The 9,866-nt window shown below is 45.8% G+C and overlaps 1 pseudogene; it reads left to right on the forward strand.

Annotated features, from left to right (window-relative positions):
- The first annotated feature begins 3,291 nt into the window (after positions 1-3,291).
- On the forward strand, positions 3,292-3,633 carry LOC144890827 (ADP-ribose glycohydrolase OARD1 pseudogene; annotated as a pseudogene).
- Positions 3,634-9,866: the final 6,233 nt, after the last annotated feature.

A 9,866-nucleotide genomic window follows, 5' to 3' on the forward strand; every position in this document is an offset into this window, starting at 1 on the left:
TTGGGCACTCCACCACTGTGAGGATGTCGGCCAGGTGAGGCCGCAGGTGGGCTCTGGGAGCCGGTAGAGTTGTGTGGATGGGGCCCGAGGATCCGGAGGACGGACCCGGGTAGCCCAGTGCCAGAGGGCACTGAGTGGGGTGACAGAGCCAGGAGGGGCCTTCCCCAGTTAGATAGGTTAGGTAAGGAGCAGGTAAGCTCGGGTGGCAACTACAGTGGTGGAGGTGTGCAGGTGGGTAGACCTGCTGGGAGAGCTACACGTCACAGCCCAGAAATTGTGCAAGGGCACCGGGAGATGAATCGGGGGAGTGAGACCCCAAATTGAGAAGCACCACAGTTTGGGCAATGGGAATTGGTTTTTAGAACCCATAGTGTAAGTTGGCCAATGGATTGGCAGGGAAAGACCCCGGGTAGTGTAAAGTGTGTTAAAGTGTGGGGTGAAGCTCTCCCCCAAAAATGTGATATGTTCAGGTGGAGAGTGAGATTCCTGGGGAAGATGGTGTCAGAGGAGGGCTACACCATGGACCCGGCAGAATCTGCACCAGTTCAGGCATTGAAAAACCGAAAGCCAGCCACAGTTGGGGAGCTGAGGAAGGTACTGGGTTTTTCTCTCCTACTACAGGTCTTACATACAGAACTTTTAACGTATCGCAAAGCCATTGTATGATGTACTGGCAGCCCCTGACCTAAAGTTACAGTCAAAGACAGAAAGGAAGGGGAGGGTGGGGGGGGGAAGGAAAATAAAGACGCCAGAAAAACAGGCCAGTTGCCCAGTAAATGTCCTATTGTCTGGAATGAAGAGCATCAACAGGCAGTGGAACAGATAATCAGCCACCTCACCAGCCCACCTGTCTTAGTTTACCCTCGGTTTGATCAGTCATTTGTGCTGCACTGTGATGCATCACAGGAGGGCTTGGGAGCAGTGTTGTACCAACGTCAGGAGGGGAAACTGCTGGTCATAGCTTTTGGATCAAGAACTCTCACTCTGCCAGAAAGGAAGTACAACCTGCATTCAGGGAAGTTAGAGTTCCTGGCATTAAAATGGGCGATATGTGAGCGCTTCAGGGACTACTTATTCCATGCGGCCCTCCTTCACTGTCTACACAGACAACAACCCACTCACATATGTACTCACAACAGCAAAGCTGAATGCCACTGGACAGAGATGGGTTGCTGAATTGGCGGACTTCAACTTTGATGTCAAGTACAGGCCAGGCCGAACGAACGCAGATGCGGATGGACTGTCTCGCATGCCTCTTGATTTCTGTAAGTTCATGGATGGGTGTACAGAAGGAATGAGTCCAGAGGTGGCTGAAACTGTCATTCAAGGGGTGTCCACCACACAGAGGGACTTCATGCTACATCTAAGTCCATTGGCCATCAATGCAATGGCCACAGAGATTCAACTTGACCAGCCTTCTACCTCATTACATCCCATTCCACTGAGTCACCTCCAGTCAGCTCAGAGAGAGGATCCTGTCATTGGCCCGGTGCTGTAGCTAAAAGCCCAGGGTGAGCACCCAAACAATGCGACAGTAAAAAAGGAAAGCCCTGAGGTGAAGGCCTTGCTGAGGGAGTGGTCAAAGCTGCAGGTAAATAGCAAAGGTTTCCTGTATCGCAAGACTGCAACAAGGACCCAACTCGTGTTGCCACGCTGCTACCATCCACTTGTATACAAGGAACTGCACAAAGATATGGGGTACCTGGGCTCGGAAAGAACGTTAGAACTTATCAGGGACCGATTTTACTGGCCAAGGATGCAGCGGGATGTGGGGAGATTTGTGACACAGGAATGTGAGTGCTTAATGAAGCGAAAACCAAGCCGGATCACGCGAACACCCATGCGGAATATAAAGACCACATATCCCTTTGAATTGCTGTCCATCAAATTCCTGCACCTTGTAACGTGTAAAGGAGGGTATGAGTACATTCTCGTGGTGATGGACCATTTCACTCGATTTGCACAGGCGGATGCAACAACCAACAAGTCAGCAAGGACAGTTGCAGACAAGATATTCAGTGACTTTGTGCTGAAGTTTGGTTTTCCCACACGAATCCATCACGATATGGGACGAGAATTTGAAAATCAACTGATGGCCCAGTTGAAGCAACAAAGTGGGATTAAAGGCTCCCACACCACACCATACCACCCTCAAGGAAATGGACAGGTAGAGAGGTTTAACAGGACATTGCTGGCAATGCTGAGGACTCTGACTGAAGAACAAAAACAAAATTGGAAGAACTCATTAGCAAGTGTGGTACATGCCTATAACTGCACCCGCAATGAAGCAACAGGGTTCTCACCGTACTTCCTGCTCTATGGGAGGTCTCCCAGACTTCCGATAGATCTACTATTTGGATTTGACATTGAGGGGAAAGAGGGCTCTTATGCTGACGATGTTGAGAAGTGGAGGAACAGGATGAGAGATGCATATGAAATCGCAAGCAAAACTGCAGCCAAGCAGGCCACTCGGGGAAAACTATCACATGACAAAAGAGTCTATGGTGTAGAGCTACAAACAGGTGGTCGGGTTTTGGTGAGGAATGTTGGTGAGAGGGGAGGTCCTGGGAAGATCCGATCCTACTGGGAGGACCAGGTTTACATTATTGTCGGAAGAAAGACGCCACATAGCCCAGTGTATGAGGTGAGACCTGAAAATGGGAGAGGCAGAGCCAGGACCCTCCACTGCAATCTTCTGTTGCCATGTGACTCCCTCCCTGTGGCAGAACCTCAGCAGAGACCGCACAGAGAGGAAACAGCACAGAGTGAGCGAGGACTGAGGAGAAGGTGGACATGCCGTCAAGGTTCCATTGTGGAGGGGGTTGACCCAGTTGGTGAGTCAGAAGACGAAATCTTTGAGGACCAAGCCCATTGGGGCACAGTGGAGGGATTGGATATCTCGGATCTCAACCCTGACGCCATAGCATTTCAACCACAGAGGAGGGTACAACGACAGCCAAATCCATCTCCATCTCCGGTGGTCATGCAGAAAGAACTACTGGAAGACTGGGGCCTCAGTGAAGAGGCAGAGGGACACACCAGTGAAGGACCACAAGAGCTCCTGGAATCAGAGGAAGAAGTAGTACAAGAAGACACCTCCAATGGCAACTATTCCCATCCAAAGAGACGGATTAAACCTCCACAAACATTGACCTATGAGTCACTGGGAAAACCATTTTGGTGAGAAGGATAGTAAGCACCCAGGAATCCAGGATTCAGTTGGTTGATGGAGACATCTTTAACTGCCCCCCAACAGAGACTCTTGCATACTGCATTAGCAGAGATTGCTCCATGAGAGCAGGAATGCTTACACTCTTTGAAGAGAAGTGCTCCGGTATACAAGAGCTGTCCAGTCACACAAGGAAGACCAGAGATTGTGTGGTGCTAAAAAAAGGGAAAAGATTTGTGTACTACCTCATCACAAAGGAGAGTGCTGACCAGAGATCAATGTGCACCAGCTTGAAGGAAAGCTTGGAGGCAATGAGAAACCACTGCATTGCTCATGGAATAACCAAGGTCTGCATGCCAAAGAATGGATGTGCATTGGAGGACTTGAATTGGGAAACGGTGCTGAATATTTTGGAGGAGGTCTTCCAAGAAACTGACACCAGTATCTCTGTCTACTCGTGGTAAAAGCCTCGGGAGTACGTACGAGTGACGGAAGAACGAACAGTTGTTCGGGTGAAGTGAATGTCAGGACGACATTTCTTTTGAGGGGGAGAGTGTTACGAGAAAAACTACTACCCCCATTTTCATTACTACCACCCCATAAAAAAACTCAAAATAATGACGAGATTAATATTAAAACGCAGAAGGTAGCCTGAATGATAACAAAGAGTGGAGATGCAACTGCTGACCACCGGGTGTTAACAACACAGTTGCTCTTACAGCACCTCAGGTTGCCGCAAACAGCGTATCGGAAGGCACCAAGCCTGCATCTCCTGTTTTATATCTGCGATTATTATACAATTCAGAATAATGATGAGATTAATATTAAAACTCAGAAACCAGTCCGAATAATAATAATGAGTGGAGATGCAGCCTCGGACCATCTGCTGTGAACAACACCACTGTTCTTACAGCACATCCGGTTGCCGCGAATATTGTGTTTGAATGCGCCAGGCCGGCATCTCATGTTGTGCATCTTTGATTATTATTCCAGGTAAGGATCGATTTCTCTCAAAATAGTGAATATTGAGGCACGATGTTGTTGAGTTTATTATCAATGTTGCAAGTAAATTCGCATAGTGCATTATTGGGTTGTTATTAGTTAAGGCCTACAAACTCGGGGAACAATGGAAGCATTTAGTCAAACCATCTCTGTCAATCCATCATACCAAATATGTTCTGGGGACAATGATGGTACAGTGATACCGTGATTGATTTCGTTGTTTGGTTAGCGATGTTATTTGTTGGGATATTAGGATTAATGCAAGCATTCTGTGCATGATTAATTGAACAGTGAACAACACCACTGTTCTTACAGCACATCCGGTTGCCGCGAATATTGTGTTAGAATGCACCAGGCCGGCATCTCATGTTGTGCATCTTTGATTATTATTCCAGTAAAAGAATTTGGAATTGGAATGGAGACTCTGCTCTGATCCATCTACCTCATCACCCTGCACCATCACACCGGAATACTGTTATAGTGCAACAAAGACAACAACCCTAAAAGTTCGAGGAGAGGAGCTTACTTTGGACAATCGATGGGTAGTCCCACACAACAAATTGTTGTGCAAGCTTCTAAAGGCACACATCAATGTTGAGTACTGCAGCTCTGTCAAAGCAATCATATATGTCACAAAGTATGTCAACAAGGGCAGTGTCATGGCTACCCTTGCTATTGAGATTGAGCTCCATGAGGGCGGGCTGGATGAAGTCAAACGATATCAGATAGGCCGGTACATCTCCAGTAATGAGGCTATATGGAGGATCTTTGGATTTGACATCCACCAACGCTACCCAACAGTGGTCAACCTAGCAGTCCATCTGGATAATGGACAGAGAGTGCACTTCACTGAGGCCACAGCTCATCAGTTGGCACAGGCACCACCCGAGACTACTCTAACTGCTTTTTTCAAGCTCTGCCAGGATGATGAATTTGCTCGATCCCTCTTGTATGCAGAGGTCCAACCTACTACACCTGGACTAATCAAAATAAATGAAATCGACGGAAGCAGGGTCAACCAGTTGAAGGACACAAAGAAGTCAAGGCAAGCGATGCTATTGGGCGTGTTTATACTGTCCACCCCAACAACAGAGAGTGTTTTTACCTGCGGCTAATTCTCCACACTGTTCAAGGACCGACATCATTTGAGGATCTCCGGTGCTTTGCAGGCAGGGTGTGCACTACATACCAAAAATCATGTTGACTACATGGACTCCTACAAGACGATGAACATTGGAAACAGACTCTGGAGGAAGCAGCAGTCACTCGAGTGGCCATTCAGATAAGACAGTTGTTTGCTATTATGCTCACAGCCTGTGAAATTGATCAACCCCATCTACTCTGGGATGAGTACAAAAGCAATGTCAGAAGACTTCCTGAACCAAGCCAGAAGACAGAATGAAAATGTGTACATTGAATTTTGCCCTGAAATCTACAACCAAGCTCTCTGCGACCTATCACATCGAGTTCAGGCTCCTAATAGCACATTGGCTAACTGTGGGATGCCAGGGCCAGATGAAGAAATGGAGGTAGCACAAGAAATCTTTCAGGAAACCAACTATGATATTCAAGCATTGGATCAGTTTGTGGATGAAAATGAACCTCGATTGCTGGATGACCAGAAGCCTGCCTATCACAGCATCATGAACAGCATTGAAAATGACAAGGGAGGACCCTTCTTTGTTGATTCTCCTGGTGGCACAGGCAAGACCTTCCTTACAAACCTGCTGCTTGCAAAAGTTCGCCAAAGACAGCATATTGCCCTTGCAGTGGCATCAAGTGGCATTGCAGCAATGCTTCTGGATGGAGGAAGAACTGCACACTCCATGTTTAAGCTGCCCCTAGACCTCACACGACATGAACGACCTCTGTGCAACATCAAGAAGAACTCACCCAAGGTCAAGATCCTGCAAAGATGCAAATTGATAATTTGGGATGAAGCCACCATGAGCCACAAACGATCAGTTGAAGCCTTGGATCGGACAATGCAGGATCTGAAAGACAACACACAGATAATGGGAGGAGTGACCATGGTTCTTGCTGGTGATTTCAGACAAACCCTGCCTGTAATTATTCGAGGGACCAGAGCTGATCAGATCAATGCCTGTCTGAAAACATCTTATCTTTGGCCCCACGTTCAGCGACTGAGCCTTACCACCAATATGCAAGTGAACTTGAATAGTGATGATGCTGTTGGTGAGTTTGCCATCCAGCTACTCCAGGTGGGAAATGGACTTCTTGAAACGGATTCCAATGACCAAATTCAATTGTCCTTTGGCCAAATCATTCAAATAGAACAGGAACTGATTGCCAGAGTCTTTCCAAACATTCACATCTGACAATCTGATCGCAAGTGGCTCTGCAAGGGAGCAATCTTAGCACCAAAAAATGTTGCTGTGAGAGAAATTAACAGAAGGCTACTGGAGATGCTACCCGGAGAGAAAAGATGCTACAAATCAGTAGACACAGTCAGTTCCCAGGACCAGGTTGTAAATTATCCAACTGAGTTTCTGAACAGCCTTGAACCAGCAGGAACCCCTCCACACAATCTGATGCTGAAGCTTGGAGCATCGATCATGCTACTCCGTAACCTATATCCTCCAAAACTTTGCAATGGCACAAGACACCATCAAAAATATGATGCCCCATATCCTGGAGGTCACAATCATGTCAGGAAAATTTGCTGGAGACAATTGTTTCATTCCCAGAATACCTCTGAAACCAACTGATTTGCCATTTGAATTAAAAAGGCTTCGATTTCCTGTCAGACTCAGCTTTGCCATGACCATCAATAAATCTCAAGGGCAATCATTGAAAGATGTTGGACTGAACCTGGCGGATCCTGTCTTTTCACATGGGTAGCTTTATGTTGGTACTTCAAGAGTTGGGAACCCTGATGGTCTCTTCATCATAGCACAATAGGGCAAAACCAAGAATATTGTTTATCCTGAGGCTTTGGAATGAACAAGTAAGTGAACAAGAAAATTTTGCTGTAATTCCTACTTTAGTGAAAATACACAGAGATCCTATTTTATTAGTCAAATAGTTTGTAATGTGTGCCAAAATCTGCACATTACTGCATGGTGTTACTTTGATACAATACCCGGGCATCGCCAGGTACCTCTGCTAGTCTACTATATAAGAGAGGTCTGTCTGTCTGTCTGTGTCGCCATTTTTCTCAGAGATGGCTGAACGGATCTTCGTCAAAGATCTTAGTCTTTCAGAGGTTCATCAGTGAGTGCCTGGGAGTGTTTTAGGATTGAAAATTTGAAAAAATTAAAAAAAAACAACGTTTTTTTGGAGTTAAAAAAAAAATCGCTCGATAGTGCCTAAGCTTTTTAAAATTAATGACAGTTATATATAAGTACACATTCGCATAAATAAATACAAAACAATCACCAGACATTTGAACACAAATAAATCAAACAATTCCGGAAGTGTTCGAAGTTGGTATCTGGCTTCTTCTTCTTCCTGTTCGGCATCACACTTAACGCAGAAACGGGATGAACGCCACATTAACCAGCATATATTTAACGAAAAGGTGATGAACCCCCTTCCTCCCTTTCCTCTCCTGCCTCCCCCCCCCCTCCCCTCCTGCCCTTCTCCCCTCCCCGCTTCCCCCCATCCCCCCCTCCCCTCCTCCCCTTCCCCTCTCCCCCCCAATCCCCCTCCACCCCGTTCCCCCCCTCTTCCCCACTCCCCCCTATTCCGCCCTCCCAAAATCTACCAAGACACAAACTTGTAAACCAATCAAAGTACCCACCAGTCAGTCTGTGGAGGATTTCACACAAAATAATCAATAATATAATAATAACGAATCAACAAATAACGAACTTTGTGTGCTGCATCTTTTTTTTCAAAATGTTCATTTAATAATCACATTGTTTTTGTCGTTTTCCAAAAAAAAAAGAAGAAATTCATCCTGTCACAAATTGCAAATTCATCCCGTCACAAATGACAGCAGCACGCAAAGGATTAAAAGTTTGGACAGCATCGCTGAACTACAAAATTTTCAACAAAAATATCCCGTTTGTAATTCTTCTTTTAAGACAGTAATTCAAAATTGGTTTAAGCTCAGTACTTTGTTCAAATGCGAATCTACTGAATTTTACAGTGGGAAGGTCTATGACACCTCACATTTTTCATCACTTGAAAGGATTCCACAAAGCGTAAGCATAACTGCATATTTACGCTTTGAGAAATGAAGGGCCAAGAGGGGTGGCGGGTCAACAACTGTCAATCAGCCTGATGGGGGCGGGGCCTCAAGTCAAAATTGAACTTACTAGGGCATTGCCCGTACTATATCTATATCTAAAATTATATCCCCCCCCCCTCTATTTACATGAAATGGTTTGGTCCAAAGCGAACGGCTTCCGGAGTTTGGTAAAGAAATCGCCATCGCGTGCACAAACGCGCAGGAAAGCGAATGAATCGCAAATTCGTTTTTATTAGTTTTAAAACATAGTTTAACGCCAACATAGCGCCAACATAGTTTGCAAACGTGAAATAAATGAATACGCTCTCAAATGTGCCGTCCGAGGCAGCGTGTGTTCGGCACGTTCGGCACACGCGATAACTCGCTGCTCGCTGATTGGTTGAATCGTTTTTTGGACATAGCTCGGTAAGTACTTGTCCGATTAATATGAAACCTTGAAAAGGCACATCCTCGGGTCCCCAGCAATATACCTGGCAAGTTAAAAGTATATCGGACCCGTGGTTGTCGAGAAACAGCGGTCACAGACAAACAAACGTACAAACGTACAAACGTACAAACGTACAAACAGAGATTACTGGAATTATAGATAGATGTAGGTATGCTATTTAGAATGTTAGATTGTCTACAAAGTATTGTTAGGGTTGTGGGGATGTCAATAGTTTACAAACAATGCAATGACGATGTGTGTCGTTTAAGGTGTATTGCGTGAGAAATTCGGGGTCAGTTGTGGGATCAGACGACCTTTTCTTATTTATTTTTCCTTTCTCTTAAAGTTTTCCCATATCCACTCCCTTCACACTTCACATGATTTTGACTGATGGTAGTGGTGCACAAAAACAGCTTTGGAAAGGTTTCAACCATTTTTCTTTCAAGAAAGAAAGGATGGAGAAGAAGAAGACGAAGCAGAAGAAGAGCACCTCTTGACTGCGTGGCAAACACGATCCGTGCTCGTGGCGTGAGCGGCTTCAGCATGTAGGTGTGAGGGACTCGATCTCTGTGAAATATATGAAGAAGATTCGGCTTGAATGAAGGATGTGGAGAAAAAGGAAAAGAGTGTGTTAGAGGGAAAAGGTGCTTCTTCGGGTCTTTGTGGAGACAATCGGTGCTTCATGCTGTGAACGGCCTCGGCGTGTGTTACATGAAGGGCTCGACCTCGCTGAACTCCCGAAAGGATTTGCTATGTTGCATGAAGGAGGTGCAGGAAAGGAAAAGGATCAAAGGAGAAAAGAATTGCAAAGCGTGATGACGCGTCCATTCACGCTTTCTCCCACCATGCACCGTTCCTATGAGTGTTGCTGAAACTGCCCTTCAAACAGGCCTCAACCCCATTCCCATCTTTTTTCATGTTTTATTTGAATTCCCTGCGAATGTTTTGTTTATTTGCTTTGCTTCCCTTTCCTTACCCTGGGTTAGATTGAGGGGTCCGTGTGTCGGTGTGCGTGATGTTGTGTCGGCCTTTCATATCAGATGTGGCCTGTG

The sequence above is a fragment of the Myxine glutinosa genome, chromosome 2 (genome assembly GCF_964187855.1).
Source record: "Myxine glutinosa chromosome 2, kmMyxGlut1.1, whole genome shotgun sequence".
Taxonomy (NCBI): Eukaryota; Metazoa; Chordata; class Myxini; order Myxiniformes; family Myxinidae; genus Myxine; species Myxine glutinosa.